This window comes from Pleurodeles waltl, chromosome 12 (assembly GCF_031143425.1).
Source record: "Pleurodeles waltl isolate 20211129_DDA chromosome 12, aPleWal1.hap1.20221129, whole genome shotgun sequence".
NCBI lineage: Eukaryota > Metazoa > Chordata > Amphibia > Caudata > Salamandridae > Pleurodeles > Pleurodeles waltl.
This window is the reverse complement of record NC_090451.1, coordinates 88,086,368-88,114,045: the sequence shown is the minus strand read 5'-3', so window position 1 is coordinate 88,114,045 and position 27,678 is coordinate 88,086,368.

Here is a 27,678-nt window from a genome sequence, read left to right as displayed (position 1 = left end):
CCCAAATCTTTGAGTGTGTACCAGGATGTCTTGAGCCTTTGCCCTCCGATCCAGCTACTGCTTCAGGAGGACCTCCTATCTAAGCAACAGGGTGATGTTGATCCACAATCTACACCGCTACGAGTGGAGATTCAACAACAAAAACCGAGTTGTTTTGATTTACCATCTGAATGGTGAATCTGATCGTCGCAACCTACATGCCTCAACCACATCTGTTTATTCAAAGCACTAGGAGATGTTTATGGCCTGGTATAGAGACCATAACTTTGATCATTACAAAACAAGTTATCAAATGTGTAGACTGGCCGTGTTGTCATTAATTTGAGCAGATAACGTTTCTGATATAGACTTCCTATAGCAGATTCCTCACCTTGTGAATTTCTCCCAGGCGTCACATTGGATATGGAAACTGTTTGCTAGCCATACCATTGCACATCAGCAGATGGTGTGGTGCAACTCCACATTTGATCCATCAGTCCCTGGATGTGATGTCAGGGTGCCCCCTATATATGCACAACCCTGTGCGCTGTCAGTACCTTTCATTCCATATCTTATGATGTAGGTCCAAAGCTTCTCGAATACTGTCATTCCCACAGAATTTTCACTCTCCAATTATCCATCTAAAGTCTACAGACGTTTCTCTGGCCTACTACTAGAGGCTATAAACAGTGTGGAGACTGTCACTGATAGACATCAATGTCAGATACCAATTTCATCTGTCTTTGGTGTCTTGGATCCAAACACAGACAAGCACTGTGTGAGTGCTGAGTGAAGATGAATCACAAGGCCATTCGTGAGCACAAACCAAAGCTCATTGTCACGGAGCTTCGTAAGGAGACGTCACTCTCTTGTACCTAAAACTGCTCCTGTGACGGGTTGTCATCGAAGTCATGGGCTTTGGTAGGAGAGAAAAGAAACATAAGAGGTCCAAACATGGATCTCGTTGTCCTGCCACTCCCCCCATTCGGGGGCGCACAGCTGCCCATGCACCACTAGGCCACAGTCATTCCCCACACTTCAGGAAAAGATTCCATTGATGATCCTGATGCATCCTGAATCCTCCAGGCAATCAGCAAAGCCACATTTGCAAGAGCAGGAAAATGTCTTAGAAACTATCTTTGGTTCCCCACCAAGTTGGCCTACAGTTGGGATGCCACAAGCAGATCTATCCCTGACACAAACTGTGCTTCTATCCAAGGCTGGCCACTGCCTCCAGCACGGCACCGCCAACCCCAGCTCAAAGAAGAGGAAGTCTTCTCAGCATGATCATAGTTACAGCATATGCTATGTGTGACACATGTTAAAGAGACAGGGTCACAATAGCTGCTAAAAGAGAACTTCTGCGATCAAAGAATCCACCTCTTCCAAGGCCAGACTCCAGAACCATTCAAGATGTGATACTTACATAGTGAAAGTAAGAACCAGTTCATCTTGCTGGAGAACTTCAACAGGCCTTCTGCAGATCAACGTGAGGCTGTCTTGGAAGTGGAAGGAATGGTTTTCTAGAACTGAGAGTGAGGCTTATGTCTTGCTTGACTATCCAGGTCTGCTGGTGGTGTCAGGTCACTATAACAGTATGCGATATTTAGCTCTGTTTTTTGTAGTTTAAATGTTTAGCTTACCCTGGGAATGACAGGAGAGGGAATTACATAATGTGCTAGTTGTGTGCAAGTCCATTAAGACAAATTTATTGTGCAGGAGTTCAGGTAGTTTTGATCTCGTGTTATGTCCTACTGGAATCATATATGTAACTTTTTGCTATGGTATGCACAGCAGCGTATTAGTTGTATTTGGCTTTCTGACATTTCATGATGTGGTGATATTCTGTGTTGTATCCTAGTGGTGCCGTCCATTCCCAGGCATCGGTTGGAGGCTCTACTTTGTTGGCTATGTCTGTGGGTTCCTTTGCTAATAAAATAAACAAGCATTTACAATGCAATGGGTCTCGCATTTGCTCGAGTTAGAGCTATTAGCATTGTAAACTCCTAACCGGACGTTTCTTGCAACATCAATTGAAAAATAAAAGTAAAACTGTTTCACATAAGCCAGCCAATTCACAGCGCCACAGCTGACATGAGCATCAGTGTGAGGAGACACACAAAAGGAAAAAGAAGTTTGCTCGCAGTCAAACTTAATCGGCAAAAGTGCAATTAGCCATGTACCGGGGCGATAGCCAAGGTGGTAACAAAACCTCCCCAAGGAGGGACAAACGTAAGCCATTCAAAAACTTTTGGAAGGGCAAGCCCTCGAACAAGTGGTAGTGGTGGGCATGATGTGGGCGTTGTTAAAAGCCCAGATACATACCAACACAGCGGAAAAGCAGTGCCTGTGCGCTGCTATGCTCGACCCAAAAACAACTTCTACAGTTTGTAGTTCTGCCTACGCCTCATCATTCATAAATAGTTTCATGACAAAGAAGGATTGGCAAAGACAAATAACTCGGGTGTTGGTAGTCAGAAGTTTGGCTTTACCATGTTATTTTTTAGTTTTACATTGTTAGGGGATCTGCTGGGATCACACTAACAAAGACAAAATACATAAAAGCAACAAAAAAAATGGTTTTGGTCTCAAAACAGAACGAGAACTACTTTGTGTGTGATTGTGCTGCTTGTGAAGGGGCAGAATGCTGTCCCTCACAATAAAGTTAGCCAATGACTGAAGTGGGCTGACCCACTGGCACGTATTTAATATTGTAGTGAGCAGCCGAAAAACACGAATGCCATAATAACCAACCAATGAATGAAGGGAGTTGGCTCAAAGCCCTTATAAATAAAAATATATATTTAAAAACAAACTAAAAGGTCTTGCCAGTCATAATGGGCACAAGAGACTTTGAGCTCTGCTGCAGCAGCCGAATCATTAGCTTTCTACAGCTCATCAAGCAACACTGGCTCACTTTTATCCACTTTGTGGTAGCAACAGCATCATATGCTTAACCGAAGGGGATCCCTTCTTTGATGAACTGTAAAGGGGAACACCCTGCAGCAAGATATGAGAGAGTGTGACATGGCAAATCATCCAAAACGTCTATGTTACGTAACAAGGTATCTTCAGTAATGCTCTTTCTGGTAAAGAGTAGCTTCACACTTCTCACCTTATGAATATTCCCCAGGAACCAGACTGTATCCGGAAACATTTCAGCAGTACCTCAGCACACTGGAAAGTGGCGTATTGCTGCTCCGCACTGACAACATTGGGCTCCAGGAATGACGTGAGTGGCCTATATAGAGGTCACTCCCGCATGTTGTCAGTTGCTTTTCAGACTGTCTTCACCCCCAGACAAAGCTCAAAAGCACATTGGAAAACAGTTTGCAGATTCCAAGACTTGCGATATTATTAATGTATACAGTCCTGTCACAGAACTGGGACAATGGTAGGGTTGGTGATGAATCTGCAGGTACAAAGAGTGTTTAACAGAAAGCTACCAAAGGTAAGTAACTTGTTCTTCTGACAGTGACTTCTAGCCACTGAGTCCTCATCTTCTGAGTGGATACCAAAGCAATACCTGTTTGGAGGTGGGTATGAGTGGACTCAAAACACTAAGGCCCATATTTATACTTTTTTAGCGCTGCATTTGCGCCGTGTTTTTACGCAAAACGGCGCAAACTTACAAATACAATTGTATTTTGCAAGTTTGCGACGTTTTTGCGTAAAAAAATGACGCAAAAACGGCGCTAAGAAAGTATAAATATGGGCCTAAATCCTGCAGGACCAAATAGGCAAAATACCCCTCTCGGTAAACCTGACTGTCCAGATAGCAAGACTTTGTGAACATGTTAAGGCATGCCCATATAGCCCACTCACAAATATATAGGATGCCAACACAGTGGTAGCAGCTATGGCAAAGATAGAACAAGCATGCATTCCTTCCAGAGGCTGCTTTTCAGCCTGCATGTAGAAGATCTTAATGCAGAACATGATCCAGAGGGGATGGTTCTCTACTGCATATCCTTGCATTTTTCGCTCCAGAGAATCCCGCAAAGAGCTGATCATCCACTCAGTGGTCTTTGGTATGATCTATGCAGAAGTTAAGTGCCCTCTTAAGGTCCAAGTGATAAAAGCTTTCCTCCTCCGCATACAGCATACAACGCCGTCAGGTGATGGTTTGATCAATGTGCAACAGCATCACAACTTCTGGCAGGAGGGATTCCTGTGTCTGCAGAGGCACTTTGGGGTAAAAGGAAATTTAAGGTGGATTCACACAAAAAGCCTGAAGCTCACTCGCTTAGTGCCAAGGTGATGGCAACGGAGGAATGCAGTCTTGATGGTAAGGAGCCATAAGGAACAGAAGTGAAGCAGCTTAAATGGAGAGCACATCATATACATCAAAACTAATTAAGTTCCTTTTGAGGCATGACAGAAAGAGAAAGGGAAACATGTTGCAGCCCTTTAAAAAAAAAAAATCACATCACAACTGATCTCTTAACAAGGATGGGAGGGCTGATTTGGCAGCCTTAGGAAGGCCCAAGGAGCCAAAGGATAAACTTTAGCAGTGTCCAAAGCCAGACCTTGCCAGCAAGAGATAAAAACAAATGAGAACATCAGGTCATTTGGCATGGAGGGGATCAATATGACGTGTGCCACAACACACCACCTCTAGAGAAGTACAAAGGTGTTCAGCTGTCACCACTCAATCTCCATGCATAAAGGTGGTGATTACGAAGCCACAGAACACTGCACTGTTGCTGTTACAGCATGATCGAAGGACATATGCTCAAACCCAGGCATTCTGGATACCATGCTCTCCATGTCCAGTTTGGAGGCATAATTATGACTTTGGATCAGTCTGTCCTGAGCTTCTTGAGAACTCGGGGCAGTAGTGGCATCAGCAGAAATGCATAGAGGCGTCCTGAATTCCACTCTAGGGAGAATACATCTCAGAGCTTGAGATGCCTTGGAAAACTCCAATGCGTAGAAGTGCTCACGTTGGACGTTCTTGGCGGTGGCTAATAGATCAAGTCAAGACTCTCCTCCCTACGTGGAAGAAACATTGTGCCACCTTCTGGTATAGCTGCCATTCATGATACACCAGGCATTGATGGCTGAGCCCGCCAGCACTGGTATTCAATGATGCTGCCAGGGGAATAACACCAGGAGAGAATTCTGTGGCAGTCCCGAACTTTGTGTGTCTAGAATCACTCCGATGAAGGGGAGGGTGTGGGAAGAAGTAAGGTGTGACGGCACGTTTATAGTGAACGCCAAAAATGACAGGAGGTTATCTAGAGGTGGTTGACCTTCAACAGCCAGTCGCTGAGTTAGGGGAAGACTGTCACCCCTGACCACTGAAGATGTGCTTCATCCACCACCATCCCTTTCATGAACACCAGAAGAGCGAGACCAAAAGGGAGCGCAGCAAACTGAAAATGGTCCTCTGCAACCAGGAACAGCAGGTAGCATAAGTGGGCCAGCAGAATGGGAATATGGAAACAGGTGTCCTGTAAGTCCAATGCTGCCATTCAGTCTCAAGGGATGAGGGCAAACAAGACTTGGACCAGGATGAGCATTCTGATTGTCTCCTTTCAGAGGAAGGAATTGAGAGGGCCTGCGTCTACAATAGGTTGTAGACCTCAGTCCTTCTTGGGCACCAGAAAGTAGCACGAATAACAAGTATGTACCACATCCTCTCAACGGCCAAAAGAGCTTGCACTTTCTGATGGAAAATAGTGAGATGGACCTCTGGCAGTTGCTGAGGGGGCGGTGAAACGCATGGCAGAGAAGAGAGAAAGAGCAAGGCTTATAACTTGCAAACAGTCTGTAGGACTCACTTGCCTTATGTGATAGCCTCCCAACCCAGTAAGAATTAGTGGATAGTGTATTCTGCCTCCCACCAGTTGAGTGTGGTGATAAAGGGGCACACTAAAGAGGTTTGGCAGGTGGGGCTGCAGGGGGTGGGTGTGGACTGGGTGGCTCGCTGACCTTGTCTGTGGGGGCAGCGGGTACACAGCCTCCAAGGTAAAACTGCTGTGTTCCTAGTGATGGCTGGATGTGTTGCCGTTAAGGAACGCCACAGCCAAAGCTGCTCAAGGAACAGGCAAGTCCCATCAAAGGGCATATCGATCCTGGTAAACTGGACATCGCCCGAAAACCCAGTCAAGCGCAGACATGCAAGGCAGGGAATAGCAAAGCTGGTGCTGTTGTGCGTTCTTCTTAGTGCCTGGGTTGGACACCTTATTTTAGCATTAGGCCCATAGCCTGTGCCTTTTACATGTAGGCATGTTTTTATTCATTTCACATTTTAGCACAGCCTGCTTTTAGCTCGTTGTTTTTATTTTTTAATCAGTTCCTTCATTCTTTTAAGCCATAGTTGTTCACACTGCACATTTTATCAGCCCTTTGAACATATTTCACTTTGTGCCCTGTTTAAGGCTGTCATGTTCGGTACATGATAATTTAACTCGTATTGCCTCGCCAGGAGCTCAGGAGTTGGTCCCTAACTCCTAGACATATTAGCACGTCAGGCCTTTTCTTAACACACTGCAGGATTTATTACATAAACATAACATTGGCCTAAGGGGGCCAGAGGGCATTCCAGTCAACTTTGTTGATCCTGGCGCTGACTTCAGCTAAGTGAGAGGATTGCCATCCAGACAACAGGCAGAACCCTTGCTAACCTTTTCAGCTATGGGGGCGGGGACCTTCTCTTAGACCGGGATAGGCAGAAGGGTTACCACAGCTATTCTTTCGGATTTTAGACGTAAGGGATAGGTAGGAATCTTTAGCCTTTAGGATCATTGAAAGATGTTGGAGTTGTTTATCTGCTTCCCTCCGATTGTAACAATGATCACTGTATTAAATTTCATCTGCCTAATTATCGCAGCCCATGCTTTTTATAACTCAGTCACCCACACGCGGGGTGCTGCTGCAGTCTTATTACCATTATAGGAACCGCAAGACAAGGCCTATGGCATTCCAAATAGAACTGGTGGAGTCCAAGCCACAAGGATTTGTGAACCTGGCAGTATCACAGCCATCATAGATCGAAGGTATTTGGGCACACCAGAGAGGACTTGTGGCACCGATTTCCAAAGGGAGCAAGAGTACCATCCCAATAAACAGTTGGCGTTGACAGATCGGACGACAAAGATGGTAGAAGAAAAGACACAGCTGCCAAGCATTTTCACTCCCTCAGATTCCCTATCATGGGAAGTGGTGGGAAATTTGTTTGGATTAGACTGGCTGGCGGAAGCATGCACCACTAGGCTTTCCTGGCGAAGGGTGCTGCAAGAAAAGCTGAGTTGCCTATAGTAGGGCAATGACATGTGGCTCTCTGTCTATTGACTGGGAGGGCCAGAGCATGATTTGGTCCATGCTCCCAATTAGGTATTTCTCAGTGCCTCGTTAAAAGGAAGGCGCTCCGAAAAGGGTTGTCGTGGTTGGAAGACCTCCACTGGGACATCCGTTTTAACCTCCGAGGTGGGGAACTTAAGGCGAAGTACTTTGACCACCCTCAGCATCACCTTATCATAGGAAGAGGACCCTCTTGTGGCCGGCTAAGGAAGAGTAGGAACAAAAAGCTGTCTCAGGGGAGGTATCTTGGCCTGTAGCCTCCTGTGAGGTCTCGTATCACTTGTCATCTTGGGAGGGCTAAGAGAACACAGCAGCTGGATCATAATCATTATCAGAGTTGGTCCCAAAATGGAACAGAGAGAATGTTGTCTAGGCTGCTACAAGTGTCAAGAGGGGGGCAGCAGCGCCTCAGGCGAAATTGGGCACAACATCGTCTGAGGTTAGGCAGACGTCTGAGAGAACAATTCAGGCCTCTTCTTCAGGGGGCAAAGACTGTATCGGCAACAACATGCCTGTGGCCGGCATGTGCTGATGAAAAGTTTCTAGATCCAGTCTGAATCCTGGGGAATATTCAAATGGTGAGGAATATACACCTAGAAGTCTGCCAGAAGTACATAACATCAGCAGCTGAGATGACAGGCCTTAGGCCACACCGACTTAAAAGGTAGATTTTGACAAGAGAAGTGTTTTTCCTCTAAGTATACATTAAAATATTTACTATTTCAAATATACTCACTGTACTTTACTTTCGGGCGTGTCTGAATGTAAACTTGTACATTTGGCCGAATGGGTTTGCTGTAGTGTAAGGGGGTCAGATCTTGGTTGACACCTGCATCTGCATTCACACATGTGATGTTTTTAATTTTCTTGCAAGCAACTGTTTCTTTATATTCCTGTTATTCGACAAGAGTATGTGGCCTCCACAGGAATATATTTATTGCTGTTTTGACATTTTGGCCAGAGAGGTTTGGGCACTTTGAGTGCCCGTTGGATAAATAACTTACTTAAGATAACATTCATTTGACTGGATACTTAAATATGCGTCAATTGTACATGATTAGATTAGTTTACCTTGTTTAAGGGAAAAAGCACAGGCAACCTGGTTAGGAAGAACCCAGTGCACCTTCGGTCGAAAACCTCAGTACCAGTGGCAAAAAGTAGGGATGACCATGTCAAAAAGGGCACTTTTTCACAGCCACCAACTACAAGCGTGAAAAGGGCAGTCCCTGTCTCACACCGATGTAACTCACACCTAGGAAGCCACAGCGGCACCAATTCCATTAGGGGAAAAGCTGACCCAGAACTGTCTTTGCAGAGAGAGTTCCCCATTTCCCTAGACACACATCAGGGGTGTGCCCAAACATTCTGCCATGCTGTTTTTGGCAGAGCAGGACACTCTCGGAATATTAGGGTTGAAGTCCCAGGAACTGATGTCAAAGTGGGTAGGATTGCCCCTGGGAACTTTTCCTTATTGGTTAGAGTCACCTCCACCCACAAGCTAATACCAAGCACTAAAGAGGCCCCGAACTACCTTCCTCAGAAGACTGCTGGACCACATCCCACTTGACACCAGGACAGAAGAGTGGATTTTAAGGGCCAGTTGACTAGCGTCCTGTTAAGCTACAGGAATAGAAAAGCTGAAAGGAGCCTAAAACAACAAAGAGCTCAGCGAGATGGAATCGAAGCCCACTAAGTGGTTGCCAAAAAGCCCAACCCTTGGCTGGTGTTAGCGCATGCTCTCGTCCCCCCACAAGGTTGCAAAAGTGGATACTTAGAGACTATGGCTGAACCTTTTCCTAAAAGAGCCAAAGGTTACCACGTGGCTGCTGCTGAATCGTAGCTGCCGATGTTGCATTGCCAGTCAAATTCAACTTGCTGGTTTGCTCGATTAAAAGCAGAGCAACATGGAGTATTTCACCGTGATCATCAAGCAGCACTCCGCTGTTGTCGAGCCCTGTTGGATTCAGCCAGCAGCATGCCCCACTAACAAGTAAATTCTTCCAGAAAACAAAATGTCAGAAGGTAAACTTTTCACAAGGCAAAGCTGCCTAGCACGACCAGATGCCAGTGGATGCAGATTTGCCCTTTTTGGTGCTAGAACACTTTAAAACTTCTTTCATTACCCTGATCAGATTTTTTGTCATTTTGGTGTCTACTTGTTCATTACACATTTCTCCTACACCAAGCCTGTCTGGTCTGTGTCACAGCTAGCCAAGACTGAGCAAATTTAAATTAAAGTAACCCAGCTGGATCTGATACAGAGGAGTTACATTACTTGGTGAAGTCTCACAACCACCCCAACTAATAATCAATTTTTTCATAGGCAGCACAGAGCACAGTTGAAAGCATACTGGATTACCCTAACTCTGGGCTGGACCAGAAAGGATGTTACTGCGAACTGCTGAATTCCCACATCTGCTCCTGTCTTCAAATTCTCTTCTAGCGGTTCTGCTCTCTCAAAAGCAGGCAGCATATTGCATCCAAACCTCCAATATCTGTTTCCATGCATGGAGATACAGTTGAACCATATTAAAGATTATTTCTTCTGTTGAAGGTGGTGAACGTCATTTTGGATGCTCTTCTCACTTCCACAAAGCTTATCTTTTTAGGCTGTTTTGTGCAGGCACATCTGGTGTGAAGAAATGCAGACTGACCGTTGTGTGCATTTCTGTTTGTGCTGTTGACCTGAAGCCCCTCTCCCAGGTGACCCACCCCCACTACCCAGCAGAGATGCCTATGTCACAACTGTGAAGTCTGGGCGGGGAATAAAGGCCCTCATTATGACTTTGGAGGTAAATCCAGCTTAGCGCTGCAGTGACGGCCGCCAACATACCGGCGCAGTGGCGTATATCCATTCGCCTTGTTATCACACACACACACACACACACCAATCCGTCAGAACACTGCCACAAACACAAATCCGCCAGCCCTAAGGTCAGTGCTAAAGTGGTGGTACGAACACCCATACTGTTACGCCAACAAAACAATGCCCACCACATTATGACCCACGAATCATCACAGTGGACATTCAGTGGCGATAAACCATTGGCGGTACACACCGGCGCGTTCAGAATGGACACCCTAATACAAAACAAAACAACATTGCCCAAAATGAAAATCAGACACCGGACACTCATACACACACCAAACACACACCATAAAACACCTGTACAGGGACCTGAGTCCACACCTCACCCCCAAGACAATCGGGGACCTGGGGTCAGTGGTAGTCGTCACACCGTTCAGGGGACAGAGGCACAGGGACACTGGGAGAACCACTGTTCACCAGGGGGAGAACAGGCCCAGGGAACCGACTGTCCAGGAGGCAGTCACCAATGTCTTGGGGGCTTACCAACAATCCCAGGACAAGCTGGGCAAGATCCTTACCAACATGCAGGAGAACAAGTGGCTGCAGGAAGTACACCATCAGGAGATCAGAGAGGATTTGCATGCCTTCAACACTACCATGGTCTCCATAGCAGAGTTGCTGGCAGATATGGCCAACATCATGAGGGAATGGACAGCACACCAGGGGGCCCCTACCACTAGCCAGTCTGCTGACCAGCCCACCACTTCCGCTGCAGCTAGTGGGCAGGAGGCCCTGCCATAGGACCCACAGGCCACCAGCACCCCTCCCCCTGCAGAAGGTGAACCACCCGCAAACATTCCCTGCAACCCAGACAGAAGCCAGAGAAACTTGCCAAGACCAAGACCACCGCCAGGAAATAAGACCCTCCTGAATGTCCCTTCCTATGGCCCCTTGGACACTGGACCTGTGCCACAAACAGACTGGAACAAAAACCTGGAATAACTTCTACCATCACCCCATTCAATTGCACTTTTCCATCAGTTATTTGCACTACAAAAAAACACTCATGAACATAACCTAAGTGAAAGTGTTTTATGTGATGAAAATGCGCATATATGGAAACAGTTACATCTTATGCAAATGATCTGAACACTGTGATATTATATATTTTAAGACCTGTATCTGTCTGTAGACATCACATCAGTACACTGTTGTCATATCACCAACATCTGCAAAATAAAAAGCCATAGGTGACAATAAGTAGCGATGCAAAAATAGTGAATGTCATCCTGCTACAGCTACACTGAAAACATCACTAATTAGAGGAATAGTCAGTTCCATTGTCTCACCTGTGTGTCATTGGAAGTATTGACGTATAACTGATGTTCTGTTGTCCATATCCTCATCCTCCTCAGGGTCCACTGCTGCCACAGGGGCATTTCCAGTTTCCTCCTGCTAATAAGGCACATGTTGTCTGAGGGCCAGGTTGTGCAACATGTAGCATGCCTCTACCATCTGGCAGACCTCAGGTGAGTAGCACAGGGATCCACCGGTTAGATGGAGGCATCTGAACCTGTCCTTCAGGAGGCCGAAGGTCCTCTCAATAATTCTCCTGGTTAGCCCATGTGCACCATTATAGCGATTCTCAGCCACTGTCCTGGCATTCCTCACAGGGGTCAGGAGCCACAATAGGTTTGGGTAGCCAGAGTCACCTGCAAGTATTGAGGGACAAACAGCCTTACACAATGGTATAGGGTCAACACCAGAAGGCATACACTGACATACATTGGGTGGGGACTTAGCCACACCCTGTGCCTCTGTAGTTGTGCCATCACAATTGGAATGCTGCTATTCCTCAGAACGAAGGCGTCATGCACCGACCCAGGATACTTGGCTGTGACGGGTGAGATGTACTGGTCAGCCAGGCACACCATTTGCACATTGTTCATTCTGGCAGAGGAGGGGGCAAACACAACATGTACTGTCAATCGCCCCGATAATATTTGGTACATGTCCCATTTCATAGAATCCTGCCTTCACAGTGGCCAAATCTTCCACCTAGGGGAAAGCAATGTAGCTGCACATGTGTTTCACCAGGCCAGAGAAAACCCTTGCCAGCACGATTGAGAACATTGGCTGTGACATTCCTGCTGCCAAGCCCACTGTCACTTGGAATGAACCAGTTGCCAGGAAATGGAGCACTGATAGAACCTTCACTAGAGGGGGGATCCCAGTGGGATGATGGATAGCTGATATCAGATCAGGCTCCAGTTGAGCACATAGCTCTGTGATTGTGGCCCTGTCCAGTCTATAGGTGAGGATTATATGCCTCTCCTCCAGTGTAGCCAATTCCACAAGGGGTCTGTACACGGGGGCCTGTCTCGTCCTTCGATTACTCCTCAGTGGTAGGTATCTAAGGGAAACAAGAGTGAGTAGGCTGTCACAATTTAAACAATGGATCCACAACCTCAGTGTACATAGAGCAGGAACGTGATGGGACATTGGGAATGGAAATGTATGTGCAAAAAATTGAATTTATGCAGTTCTCGATTATCTGTATATTTTCCACCACCATGAAATGTCGACTGCCTGTCCTGTATGTAGGGACAAGTGGAAGTGAGGTTACTCCGCCAGCGTTGCAAGTCATGGCGGAAGGCAGTCATGCACCACCATGCTATTCCACATTGGATAACATGGGGCTCTACGGAGTGCATTGGCCAAAGGGAATTACCAGCGGCGTTGACGGTGTACACCGCTGCGGACGTGGCCGCCATTTTCTATCCATAACCTCACTCGATTCTTGACTTTCCACAGGACAACACCTACCTTCGTGTGTTGCTGTGTCTGGATCCTGCCATGGCCCGTGTGACCTAGCCAATGTAATGCCAGTGCGATGCATGGGACACAATCCTGAACCCTGTGTGTGACGGTACTGTGTATGCCATCTGTGGTGTTGGTGCTGTAATTGACCCAGTGCTTACTTTCTCTCTACCCCCATTTGTTTCTTCTGTGATCCTGTACATGTGTGCATTAGCATCATCTGGTGGAGGAGCATGGGTACCGGTGACAGAGGGTGCTGCATCCCTCAGGACCCAGAAGGTAGAGTCCACTCACGCCGAGGGGGACCAGTGGGACGGAGGGCAAGGGGAGCACCAGGGAGGAGACAGGTGGTGTCAACACAGACTCTGATACCTCCTCCGATGGAAGCTCCCTGGTGGGGGCAGACACCTCTAGAACCACCCCAGCTACAGCTGCCACCCCCTATACCAGCATCACCCTATCAGTAGCCCCTCACGAGTTGCTTGTGCCCACTCACCCAGGAAGGTGGGCATCTCCTTCGCCCTAGGCACCTCAGGCCCTACCTCAGTGAGCCCTGCTGCCCTCAGTGAGGAGGCTACTTTCCTCCTGAGAACAATCTCTGTAGGGCAGTCAACCATTGTGAATGCCATCCAGGGGCTGGCATCCCAGATGCAGCAGTGGAAGGCATTCCTGGAGGGCATTCACAGTGTATTGGTGGCCCAACAGAGATTGTTCCAGGCTCTGGCCTCCTCTCTGATGGCAGCCATTGTCCCTGCACCTACTGTCCCAGTCCCAATCTACTCAACCCCAACCCATCCCATGCACACCTACAGACAAGCATGCACACAAACCATCACACAAGAGTGGCACAGACAAACACAGTCAGCACACTTCAGGCAACAAGCGCTCACACACACAACAGACAGTTGCACACATGTAGGAAAGTACCATCTTGCCTGGCATGTTACCCCCGTTTTCACTGTATGCATGTTTGTTTTTGCATATGTGTCACTGGGATCCTGCTAGGCAGGACCCCAGTGCTCATAATGTATGCCCTGTTTGTGTTCCCTGTGTGGTGCCGAACTGTATCACTGAGGCTCTGCTAACCAGAACCTCAGTGTTTATGCTCTCTTTGCTTTTAAAATTGTCACTGCAGGGTAGTGACTAATTTTACCAATTCTCATTGGCACACTGGAACACCCTTACAATTCCCTTGTATATGGTACCTAGGTACCCAGGGTATTGGGGTTCCAGGAGATCCCTATGGGCTGCAGCATTTCTTTTGCCACCCATAGGGAGCTCAGACAATTCTTACACAGGACTGCCACTGCAGCCTGAGTGAAATAACGTCCACGTTATTTCACAGCCATTTTCACTGCACATAAGTAACTTATAAGTCACCTGTATGTCTAACCCTCACTTGGTGAAGGTTAGGTGCCAAGTTACTTAGTGTGTGGGCACCCTGGCACTAGCCAAGGTGCCCCCACATTGTTCAGGGCAAATGCCCCGAACTTTGTGAGTGCGGGGACACCATTACACCCGTGCACTACATATAGGTCACTACCTATATGTAGCTTCACAATGGTAACTCCGAACATGGCCGTGTAACATGTCTAGGATCATGGAATTGTCACCCCAATACCATTCTGGTATTGAGGGGGACAATTCCATGCATCCCAGGGTCTCTAGCACAGAACCCGGGTACTGCCAAACTTGCTTTCCGGGGTCTTCACTGCAGCTACTGCTGCTGCCAACCCCTCAGACAGGTTTCTGCCCCCCTGGGGCCTAGGCAGCCTGGTCCCAGGAAGGCAGAACAAAGGATTTCCTCTGAGAGAGGGTGTTACACCCTCTCCCTTTGGAAATAGGTGTGAAGGGCTGGGGAGGAGTAGCCTCCCCCAGCCTCTGGAAATGCTTTGATGGGCACAGATGGTGCCCTCTCTGCATAAGCCAGTCTACACCGGTTCAGAGATCCCCCAACCCTGCTCTGGTGCAAAACTGGACAAAGGAAAGGGGAGTGACCACTCCCCTGACCAGCACCTCCCATGGGAGGTGCCCAGAGCTCCTCCAGTGTGTCCCAGACCTCTGCCATCTTGGATACAGAGGTGTTGGGGCACAATGGACAGCTCTGAGTGGCCAGTGCCAGCAGGTGACGTCAGAGACCCCCTCTGATAGGTGCTTACCTTTCTCAGTAGCCAATCCTCCTTTTTGGGCTATTTAGGGTCTCTCTTCTGGGCTATTCCTCAGATAACGAATGCAAAAGCAAGACGACTACCAGCAACATTTTAGCGCCTCATCCTTCCGGCTTTCTCGACTGTATCCTGGTGGTGCATGCTCTGAGGGCTGTCTGCCTTCACCCTGCACTGGAAGCCAAGAAGAAATCTCCTGTGGGTCAACGGAATCTTCCCCCTGCTAACGCAGGCACCAAACATCTGCATCACTGGTAATCTGGGTCCCCTCTCATCCTGATGAGCGTGGTCCTTGAAACACAGGAGCTGGGTCCAAGTGTCTCCCACAGTCCAGTGGCCCTTCTGTCCAAATTTGGTGGAGCTAAGTCCTTGCCTCCCCACGGCAGACAGTAATCCTATGTACTGCGTGATCTGCAGCTGCTCGGGCTTCTGTGCACTTTTCCAAGACTTCCTTTGTGCACAGCCTAGCCCAGGTCCCCAGCACTCCGTCCTGCATTGCCCAACTCGCTGAGTTGGACTCCGACGTCTCAGGACCATCCTTTGTAGCTGCGAGTCGACCGCTGTCATCAGATCTTCTAAGTGCCTGTTCGGTACTTCTGCAGGTGCTGCATGCTTCTGCGGGGGCTCTCTGAGTTGCTGAGCGCCCCCAGTGTCTCCTCCTCCAAGGGGCGACATCCTGGTCCTTCCTGGGCCCCAGCAGCACCCAAAATCCTCAACCGCAACTCTTGCAGCTAGCAAGGCTTGTTTGCCAACTCTGCATCCTCCAGCACACCATGGGACATCTTCTGACCAAAGGAGAAATTCCTGGCACCTTCCCGTTGTTGCAGAATCTTTGGCTTCTTCCACCCGGAGGCAGCCCTTTTGCACCTTCATTCGGGGTTTAGTGGGCTCCTGCCCCCCCTGGACACTTGTGTGACTCTTGGATTTGGTCCCCTTCCTTTACAGGTCCAGGAATCCGTGTCCAGTGTTTTGCTGGCAGTTGTTCTTGCAGAATCCCCTATCTCGACTATACTGTCTTTCTAGGGTAGTAGGGTAACTTTACTCCTACTTTTCAGGGTCTTGGGGTTGGGTATCTGGGACACCCTTAGTGTTTTCTAACAGTCCCAGCGACCCTCTATAACCTACCATAGGCCTGGGGTCCATTTGTGATTCGCATTCCACTTTTGGAGTATATGGTTTGTGTTGCCCCTAGGCCTAGTTCTACCTATTGCATTCTATTGTGATTCTACATTGTTTGCACTACTTCTCTTACTGTTACTTACCTGAGTTTGGTTTGTGTATATTACTTACCTCCTAAGTGAGGGTATCCTCTGAGATACTTTTGGCATATTGTCACTAAAAGAAAATACCTTTATTTTTAGTAACTCTGAGTATTGTGTTTTCTTATGATATTGTGCTATATGATATAAGTGGTATAGTAGGAGCTTTGCATGTCTCCTTGTTCAGCCTAAGCTGCTCTGCTATAGCTACCTCTATCAGCCTAACCTGCTAGAAACACCTCTATTCTACTAATGGGGATAACTGGACCTGGGACAAGGTGTAAGTACCACAAGGTACCCACTATAAGCCAGGCCAGCCTCCTACAACACACAACATCCACTGCCTCCCCCTCCCTCACTCTCACACCTGCATGCACTATATCAACAGCCACCATCACCACACCAAGCAGCACACAAACACACCCCTCACTTGCAGACACCTCCACAACATCCATCCACGTGTCCCCTATCCTCTCACACCCTGTCTGCCCCCACCTCCTAAGAGACACAAACGCACGCAGACACCCAACAGCCATCCACCTCACATCAGCACACTGCCCATGCACCTGCACCCAAGTCCAGAATACGTACACCTCCGACAACCACTACCTCAACCTCCACTCCCCTCCCCCATCCCTCATCCCACCCCACCATCCCTAAGAAGCCTTTCCTTGCCCAGCCTGACATCTTCCCTCCCCCTGCATCCCATGTCCTGCCTGTAACAGCAGTGGACAAGGTGCCCTCACCTCAGGCAGGGACACAGCAGCCCTCACCTCCAGCAGAGGGCATGTAGGCCACCCCCAGGGACTGTTGTACAAGGAGCCCCCTCCAGAACCAGTGAGCAAGTTCCCCACCTCAGAGACTGTGACCTTGCACTCTCAAGCTAATTGTAATGGGCACGGATCCCCCTCCAGACCCAGTGGGCAAGTTTCCCAACTCAGCTGAGGTGCCCACCCCCTTCCCCCTGAGGTGCCTGGCCATTCCCACCATGATGCCCCTGCACAGTGTAGTGATGATTACGTCAGGGAAAGAGTTGGGGCTTGGACTGTGGCCATGTGAGCCTTTTGTACTTTGGATTGGCCATTGGCCCTTTCTGCACAGACTTGTGTATTTTGTCACATGGACAATATGGTGGCTGTTTTCATCCAATTACACTTTCAGTTCTGGAATGCTGTAGTCCTTGCATTATTAGGACGTGGGTCTGTGAAATTGTTTTTCGTCTGCATCAGGTTGTGTCTATGGTGTGTGTGTGTGTGTGTGTGTGTGTGTGTGTGTGTGAATGGTGTGTGTTGTGTGTGTATCACTCTCTTTTTCCTCTCTCCCTCCCTTGTGTGCTAGGCGGCTATGCTCACCGTCGTCTTCGTTGGCGTTCCAGTTGGAGCATGGCGTAGAAGAGCATCGGAAAGACAAAGTTCGGGTTCCATGGCAGCCTTGTTCTTCTCTGTGTATCCGAGGGCGAGTCTTTCGTCCTCGCTGTTCTGTTTCCGCCAGGCTTTTGATGGCGTTGGTACCGTCCCGGGAAATCCTGGCGGTGTGCTATGTCTTAATATGGTGGGTGCAACCTTGTCTTCTGCCTGGCTGTTGATGTCTAGCGCCGTGGTCAGTAGTGTTAACACCGTGGCTGTTGGTGTGGTACATTGGCTGTCTATGGGAGTTATCACCGCCATGTTCATAATTTGGTGGTAATTTCCGCCAGCCTGTGCCACTTTATCACTCACTGCCAATGTCATAATGACCACCAAAAGTGTCCTGACTCAGAACAGGTTGGTGTTTGTCTGCCATCACAGAAGAACCCGAGACATCTCCTGCTATATGGATTGCAAGAGGGGACACTGATCCTCGGCCGACTGAAACAGGCCTACATATGGCATTTGGGATGAGAACGATGCACAAGGCTAGGAGTCCAGACAGTCTTAGAGCTGTCCTAATTGAGAGCAAGGATTGAGCAAGAAACATTACAATCCTATCCTGAATCTCCAAACTTGCTTCAGTAGGGAAAAAGCTTTGCAAGACGGTGCCCACGACAACCCTAATGAAGGGTATCTTCTGAATGGGGCGAAAGTGGACTTTGGCTTGTTGATGGAAAATACTAAAGATTTCAGGAGTTTGGTTGCTGTATATGAGTGACTAGTGGGAGTCTAACCTGAGCAACAAGTCGTCGAGGTATGGGCATCTCCACCTTCCACGAGTGCCCGGCGCCATCACTTTCATTAATACCCAATGGGATGAAGTAAGGCCGAAGAGGGAGCATGGCTAATTGAAAATGTTCAGACATCACCATGAACCACAGAGAATGCAGGTGGGACTGCCACACAACTACTGCAAAAGAGGCCCTTTCTTTCTTTCATATATAGCCCAGGTGCATAATCCAGCTGCGTCTATGGGGATTTATCTAGCCCACTGGCATTTTTGAAAACCATATACACTATCTGTAAAGTGGGTGGGGAGCACGTTGACCACCTCCTAGGCATCATCTGTGTCAGGGGAAACCCTTTGAAGACCTTAAATTACAAAAGGGTCCGGTCAGAATAAGGCCTGGAGACCCATGTAGTCAGATACAGATGTTTACAGTACGGTTACAAATTGACTTGTTGCTCCTTTTTGATTTCATAGCATGACAGGCCTGGAGCAATCTGATGAAAACTCAAGGTCAAAGACTGGCGTTGGCAGCGGCTTGTGGCATGTATTGTATTGTAATAGTATTTATATAGCGCTTACTACCCCATACGAGGCGTCAAAGTGTTTTTCGTCGAGTAGCACGCTACTCTGGAACCCAACAAGAATTAGTGATGGATTTGTATCGTGGAATACGAGTACAGTTTTAGTATTATTATGAGTTAATTTGAGCCGCGGATATGAGAGTTTGTTAGACTGACTGGAGTAATGGAGGGGTGGAGGAGGAGGAAATAAATCCAGAAGTGTTAATTGGGAGTATATCCCTCATTTACTCAACCCAAAGGCTTGGGATGAGTAAAGGGGGGTGGAGGAGGGAAGAGTCTATGGTAGGGTTAGGGAGATCATAGTAGCAGGGTGAGATAAATGAGGGAGAATTTAGTAGGGTTGTGTGGGAGGTCATGGTAGTAGAGTGAGGTTTGGTGAGTTAGAGGTGGAAGCGGAGGGAAGAGCTTAGGTAGAGTTATTTAGGAGATGAATGTAGTAGAAAGGATTTGGGATGAGTCAGAGTGGGAATGGAAGATAGTTTGATAGAGACATGACATATGATGATGGGTAGATAAGTGTGATAAGATGAGAGCAGGGATTCATAGATATCTAGTATAACGACCCACCCAGGAGCCATGCATTGACCCACGAACATACCAAGCACAGAAACAACATATTCACATACATACATACGTATATATACATACACACACACGAATACACACATATATGTACATACAATACATAATTAGAATCATAGGTAAATATACTTAGTCAAACAGGTTTAAAGAGTGTGTGTGTATTTTATTGTTATGACATAGTAGCAATACATATTTTCTAAAGAACTATACATAAATAGAAATAGACACAAAATCCGAAAAAATATTTATCAACATAGGCATATGCAGTCCATAGTTGTTTGAATATGGTGGTTATGAAGGAAAGAGCCAACTCTTGAGTAGTTTTCTGAAGACAAGAAAGTTATCTGTGGCTCTTATAGTTGGGGGTAATGAATTCCATAGTTTGGCTGCTTGAACGGAGAAGGATGTACCACCTATAGTCTTTTTCTTGTATGGTGGTGTTCTAAGGCGGGGTGCCAATCTTGAGTGGAGGTTTCTTTGTTGGATGTATTTGGTTATTTTATTTCTGATAAAAAGTGGTCCTGTTCCATGTATAGCTTTGTGGGTGATACAAAGCAGCTTGAAATTGCATCTTCTGGCAACGGGTAACCAGTGTAGTGCTCTCAAGGCAGGGGAGATGTGGGCTTGCGGCTTTACATGTAATAGTAGCCTGGCTGCGGAGTTCTGGATACGTTGTCGTTTTTTCATAATAGATAGAGATGATCCATGGTAGAGGCCATTGGCATAATCCAGTTTGGATAGTACAAGCGAGATAGTAGCTTGCACCTTGTGCGGAAATCCGAGGTGGGGGAAGATGCGTTGTAAAGTCTTCAAGGTGATGAAGCTTTTTTGTGCTAATTTGTCCACTTGGGCATTCATAGTTAACTTGGAATCCATGGTGATTCCAAGGTTTTTAACTTCCTTGGATAATTGAGGAGGTGGTCAAAGATAGTCAGGCCAATCACACAGAGGTTCATAACTTTTCCAGTCACCACATATGAGTATTTCTGTTTTGGAGGTATTTAGTTTGAGATGGCTCCAGGTCACCCACTGATCAACGGCTCTGAGGCAACTGAAGATTTCTGAGTTTTCAATGTTTTTGGGGCATTCTAATTTAAGTAGTATTTGTGTGTCATCTGCATAGTTGTAGCATGTGAAATGGAAATCATTGATCAGTTCTAGTAAAGATATCATGTAGATGTTGAAAAACAAAAGTGAGATGATTGATCCTTGGGGGACCCCTACTTTTGTGAGGTAGGGTTCGGACGAGAAGGGGGGCGAGTGGATGATATTAGATCTTTTTGAAGATGGGAAGTAATCAGTCAAGAGCAATCCCTTGTTTGCCGGCTTCGTGGAGTCTTTGAATTAGGGTGTCATGGTCAACCGTATCAAAGGCAGCAGAGAGGTCCAAAAGAAGTAGTGCAGGAACTCCATTGCGGTCGACTGTGTTTTTAAGATCATCCCAGATTGCTATGAGTGCCGATTCAGTGCTCCTTCCTGGGCGGAATCCAGTTTGGAAGTCTGAAAGTATAGAATTGTCTTCATTGAATTGTGACATCTGGACGAATGCTGCTCTTTCTATCAATTTGCCCAGGAAAGGTCCATTTGTGATTGGTCTGTAGTTGTTGGGGTCTTGCGGTTCTAGGTTTGTTTTCTTTAATAACAGTCGTATGTATGCCTTTTTCAGGTCTACAGGAAAAGTTCCTGTAGTTAAAGAGTTGTTGAGGATTCTTCTTACAGGTGTGGCAGCAGAAGTAGATAGAAGAATGTTCTTGAAGATTTGTGGTGGGCAAGGGTCAGAAGGGCAACCAGAAGGTCTGCTTGCTTTGACCAAATCCATAAATTCACCTTGGGATATTTGGTGGAAGGACTGTAGAGGTTGGGTTGGTTTATTCTTAGAGGGTATTTTAGGAAAGGGGTTGGTGCTGATGGTTTTCTTCTGTTTTAAATAGGAGTCCAATGTGTCTGCCTTGGTTGTGTAGTGAGTTGCCAATTTGTTTGTGAAATCTTGAGTAGTGGGATGACTTCCTTCCATGCATGTAGGTTTTCGAAATTCATTGAGAATTTTATAAAATTCCTTGGTTGTAGATTGAGCATTTTGAATTCTGTCTGAGTAGTACCTTTTTTTAGCTTTTTTGATTGATGATTTGTATATTCTGTTAAGTTTGTGTAGCTGCCGTTTGTCGTGACTGTTTGTTTTGAGCCAGGTCCGCTGCAACTTTCCGATTTGTTGCTTTATCTTTTTAAGTTCTGTGTTCCTCCAAGGTGTTGGTTTTCTTTTGTTGTGTTTAGTTTTTTCTGAGTGATATTAGGATATCAAAAGCTTCCTGTAGCCACTGGAGGGGACCCTGGAGACAAAGTCAAAGCCTGAACGTGCCCATGCACAAATCCCACAGTCAAGTGGCACTGTGATATGATCTGCCATTGAAGTCCAACAGGAGCTCCTTCCAGCTCTGTATGGTCCAGAAGTGCAGCAGAAGGAACTAGAAACATCTAAAATAGCTGTAGCCTGGTGTACTTTAAGGCAGCTACTGAGTCAACAGCCTGAATAATTTGGGGGAATACTGTGACCAAGTGCAGGAAACGATCAGAGTCGGAGACACTTGTAGGGTATGACCCTTTAATGCCCTTACATCTTTTCAGCCGATTTTCAAATTTAGGAACGTGGTCAAGTCCCACATGGGCTTCTAGCGCTAGGGAACAACTATTACTGGAGCTTCAAGCAGGGATGGAACTTCAGGCGGAATGGAGTCCTTGAAATGGACCACATATGGCCCAGCTACTTGAAATAGGATCCATTTTTCAACCTCTTCTTCAGATATATACTTTTGCTTCCTGCGTACATTTACTGCATGACTTCAAGTTAGGACTAGAACCCCAGCACCACTGAAACACTTTGTTTGAGTCGTGACTGACAACAGTTTCCTGCAGTCAAGGCATAGCTTAGCTCCTTTTCTTTTTTTTTATGTGGAGTGGGTAGCATGGGTTTGTGGATGGGACATCATCCCTGGAACACAGTTTTTATTTTTTTTATTTTTTTTAAAGTCATCTGAAAACTGATAAATTTGGGAACTAAACTTTGGATTTGTGCCGAAGGGCATGGATGCCCACAAGTGTGGTACTTATGTGGTTCTCCTATAAAAATTCCACAGGAAAAAGGATTCCCTGCAGAGCTACATTGTACCACTCGCCAGAGCGAAGGACTACTGCTTAGAAAAGTATTCTGATCCAGGCAGAAACCAGAAGATATTCTTAAAAGGAATCGACAGAAGTATCCATCAAAATAGATCTGCTGATGCTGGACTGCAATCCCCTATATCCACCTCTACTCTGAGGCGATCTGCATAGTTACTGGAGTTTATGGTGCGGCTAAGTAGGTTGGCTTTGCCAGTGTTCTACTACCCATGAGTAACAACAAACCTTTTATATTGTTGGTTTAACGGTCACTCTGTGCTGGGCCTAGGCAGAGCTATAAGGTCTCTGAAGTGCTTCAGGCAGAAGTGAGCATTTTCCCTGAATTCATCTAAGCTTGCCAGTGAGGCGACCAGACCAAGAAACAGTGTCAGCAGAGCACACGCCACACTTCAAGTCCTATTTGGATGCCTCCTGTTAGAAATGGGGTCTCTAGTGGGCAGTCAGTTTCCACCGTCACCAAGTAGGGACCCTCACTCTAGAAAGGATAAGGGAGATATGCAGCTCATAAGCCCTGCTCACTCCCTTAGTAGCTTGGCATGAGCAGTCAGGCTTATCTCATAAGCAATGTATAAAGCATTTGCACCTAACACACAGTAATACAGTGAAAACACCACAAAATGACCACACCAGTTTTGGAAAAATTAGCCAATTAATATTATCTGTGTAAAAGAAGACCAAAACGAGACAAATCCCACCTACATTAATAAAGATATGAATTTGACAAGAATTAACTTAAAAATACAGTTCTTTGAAGTTGATAGCTCAGACTGGGGCTATAACGGCATCATGAACAACAAATCCAAAAGCTCAGGCTGGCTGCGGCATCGCAGGGCAGCTACGGTGTCGGGAAGACTCGCAACCAATACCTTGGAAATGCAGGGTGTCATGATCCTCATGAAGAGATCGGGAGTGCAGTGTTGCAGGTATTGGTTCTGGAGGTTGGTGTGTGGGACATCAGGCCCTAGAAGCCAGACACGTTGCAGAACAAACTACGGGCTCATGACGAAGTCAGGAGCGCTGGTGTTGATGGCGTCAGGGCTGCAGTGCAAAGCGGGACGATGCGATGTGCAGTACCCACAGGTCACCGTGCAGGTAGCGGCTTGGTGTCTGTCCTGCGGCATTTGTGAGATCAGGGCTGCTGTGTGAAGCAGGCGGTGGAACACGCGTGGTCTCCAGGTCCAGGTGCAGGCAGCGGCGTTGGCTTTGCTGAAGCTCTGTCGACAGTAGGCCCAAGGCGGTGGCACGACGTGTGGCAGGCTCCAAGCCATGCCTGCGGGTCGTCTGTTGACAACACTGGAGTCGATGACACTGGCATTGGTGTACTGGGGCTGCAGTGTGGGGCGGTGCATCATGTACTTCACAAGCGGTGTCCTCAGGCAAGGGTGTAGGCAGCGTCAGTGTGGAGCTGGGTCATCATGTATGCCAAGGCTGCGGTGTGATCAAGGCGGTGTGGAAAGTGGGGCCCACATGTCTCGGTACAAGCAGCTGCTCGCTGATGGCTTCGGGGAGACCAGGGTTGCAGTGTGACATTGGGCACGGCTCCGTGTGGCGTTGTCAGGACACGGTGCAGTCAGCGGCATCGTTGATGGCGTTGCAGTGGTTTTTCTTCGGTCGTAGCACAAAACACACAGTTCCCAGTGCTGTAGACAAAGGTATCTGAAGTCTTTGATATCCCTGAGACTTACAACAGGAGGCAAGCTCTACTCCAAGCCCTGGAGAAACTTCACAAGCAGGATAAACAGCAAAGTCCAGTCTTGGCGTGCAGTTTCTGATTCTGCCTTAAGGAGGGCAAACACAGCAAAGCGGCAGTACTCCTCCTCCAGCTCTTCTCCTTAGCAGAGGTTCCTCTTGATCCAGAAGTGCTCTCAAAGTCTGGGGATTTTGGTCCAATACTTATACCTCTTTCTGCCTTTGAAGTAGGCAAATGTCAAAGGAAAGTCTGTTGTTGACAAGATTCTGCCTTGCCCAGGCCTGGCTCCAGACACATACCAGGTGGTTGGAGCCTGCATTGTGTTAGGACAGGCACAGCCCTTTCAGGTGTGTCAGCTTCTCCCTCGCCACTCTAGCTCAAGAGACTGATCGGGATATGCAGGCTAGACCCCAGCTCCCTTTGTGTCACTGGCTAGGGGATTTCATAACAGCCCAACTGCCAGTCTGACCCAGATTATGGTATACACAAGTAAGCAGAGGAACAGAATGGTTTAAGCAAGAAAATGCCCACTTTCTAAAAGTGGCATTTTCAAACTGACAATTAAAAAAAAAAACGTTACCAAAAGGTGTTTTTTTAAATTGTGAGCTCCGAGTCCCCGAACTCCAGGTCTTTATCTGCTCCCAATTAGGAACTGCACTTAAAAGATATTTAAAGGAAGTCCTCATGTGAACCTTTGAGAGAGATAGGCCATGCAACAGTGAAAACCGAATTTTGCAGAATTTCACTGTCAGGACATACACTGCACCCTACACATGGGGCTACCTAGGGTCTACCACAGGGGTGACTCATGTGGTAAAGGAAAGGTTTGGGCCTGGCAAGTGGGTAACACTGCACACACATACACTGCAGTGGCATTCTGAGACATGTTACAGGGACCACTTGTAGCATCTGATTTACAGGCTCTGGGCACACACAGTGCACTTCACTAGGGACTTATAAGTAAATCAAATAGGCCAAGGGAACATTTGCACTTTAGCACTGGTCAGCAGTGGTAAAGTGTGAAGAGAAAATAAACCAGCAAAAACAGAGTCCAGCATAACATAAAAACAGGAGGTCAGAAGGCAAAAAGACAGGGGAAACATGCCAAAAGACACCAGGTCTAACATCTACAATCTGTCTTTCACAGATCTGTGAACAGCTTTTTCATTGTTCATGTCATCTAGCAAATTAACCATTAAGTTTGTCCAATTATCATTAGCTGTAAACATAGCAGCCCTGAATACAGGTGGCATCATTAATGAGGAGGGCCAGGTTGCCCAAATCAATTTTTGGCCCAAAAGTCAGGTTCCTTCAACTATTTATCAGGAGGCATTTAGTTTCGAGTTCAAAAAATATTTAGACAACAAACTTTACGGTCGCTAGTGAGCTGGCAAAATGTGGGTAACAGCCTGAGTGGGCCCATTGCACCTGCTCGTCAAGGGACTGCTGGGCAAAAAAAAGGGTTTCTACCATAGTTATGAAAGAATCCAAGAGACCCTCTTTTAACAGAAGCAGTGAAGTTCGCTGCAGCTCAATTATAATCCAAAATCCAAAACTTCAGCTGCTTTTCACACAACTTTTGTGAATAACAAACTTCTTCTAAAGCAGATCCAAACGGTAAGGGATGCCCACTTCTACTGACGTGACCACGTCAGTTGCATTCTTTAGGTTAAAAAATAAGCCAGCATCAGTATTATAGTGGGTAAGAAAGATATCAGCCTTCATCAAACCATCATCCTTTCTGCAGCCACTGCCCTCAAACATTGCAAGGGCACTGGCTCCACCTGGGCAAATCTGAGTTCCAGGATAGTGCTCAAATGAACAAGTTACTTACCTTCAGTAACAATATATCTGGTAGAGACATATTCTAGTTGCAGATTCCTTCCCTTAGAATTTACCCCAGGCGTCAGACTTGATCTGGAGATTTTTCTTTGAGCAGTACCCCTGTGTGCTGTTAGGTGGCATCATTTAGCTCCGTGGGTGTTGTGGTCACCATGACGACATTGAGGTCGTAGATAGGCACCACCCCGAAATGGTGATGTCAGTTTCCTTCCACAATTTTCCACACCCATAGGGCACAGCCATGAAGAACACTGAGAATGGTGCACCAAACCAGGGCCCTTAAAGGGGAGTTCCTGTTCCTAGAAAAATCAGTTTGCAGAGCGGGGAGGATGGGTGGGTCAGTAAGGAATCTGCAACTAGAATAGGTCTCTACTAGATATATCGTTACCGAAGGTAAGTAACTTGTTCATCTGATAGAGACTTCTAGTTGCAGACTCCTTACTTTAGAATAGATACCTGAGCAATAACATCCCTGGTGTTGGGCTGCGAACTATGATTACACCAAAAAGTCCTGCAGGACCAAACTGCCACAGTAGCAGTCTCTGCAGACCTGGCTATCCAGGCAGTAATGTTTAGTTAACATGTGCAGGGAAGCCCACATGACTGCCTGGCAGATATCCAGGACTGGAACTCCGCGTGCTATTGCTGTGGTAGCAGCAGTTGCTCTGGTGGAATGAGCACGCAAACATTCAGGGGGTTGGTTTTTCACTAAAGCATAGCACATCTTGATGCAGAGAACTACAGATTACGAAATGGTCCTCTTCTGCACCGCCCTTCTTTTCTCTGCACCCACATAACCCACAAAGAGTTGATCATCCACCTGGAAATCTTTGGTACAACTGAGGTATAACGCCAACACTGTTTTTGGATCCAGGCGATCAAGTCTCTCCTCCTCATGAGGGATGTGGCAATGCGTAAATTGTAGGCAAGTAGGTGATTGAATGGCCTATATTAAAAGGTGTCACCACTGTAGTAAGGAAGGAACCCGTGGAACGAAGCACCACTTTGTCAGGATGGACAGCTAGAAAGTGTGGCTTTGAGGAGAGAGCCTGGAAATCACTCACTCTGAGAGCAGAGGTGATAGCAATCAAGAAGGCAGTTTAAAGAGTTAAAAGCCGCAGGGAACAGTTGTGGAGCTGCTCAAAAGGAGCACACATGAGATATATGATGACCACATTCAAATCCCACTGGAGCATTATGAACGGCGTAGGAGTGAACATGTGGGCGAGTCCGTTAAGAAACCTCCCAACAATGGGAGATTTGAACACAGAAGGTTGGTGTTGGCTGCTCATCCACAGCTACCTCTAGAGAGCCCTGGCTTCCTAGACAC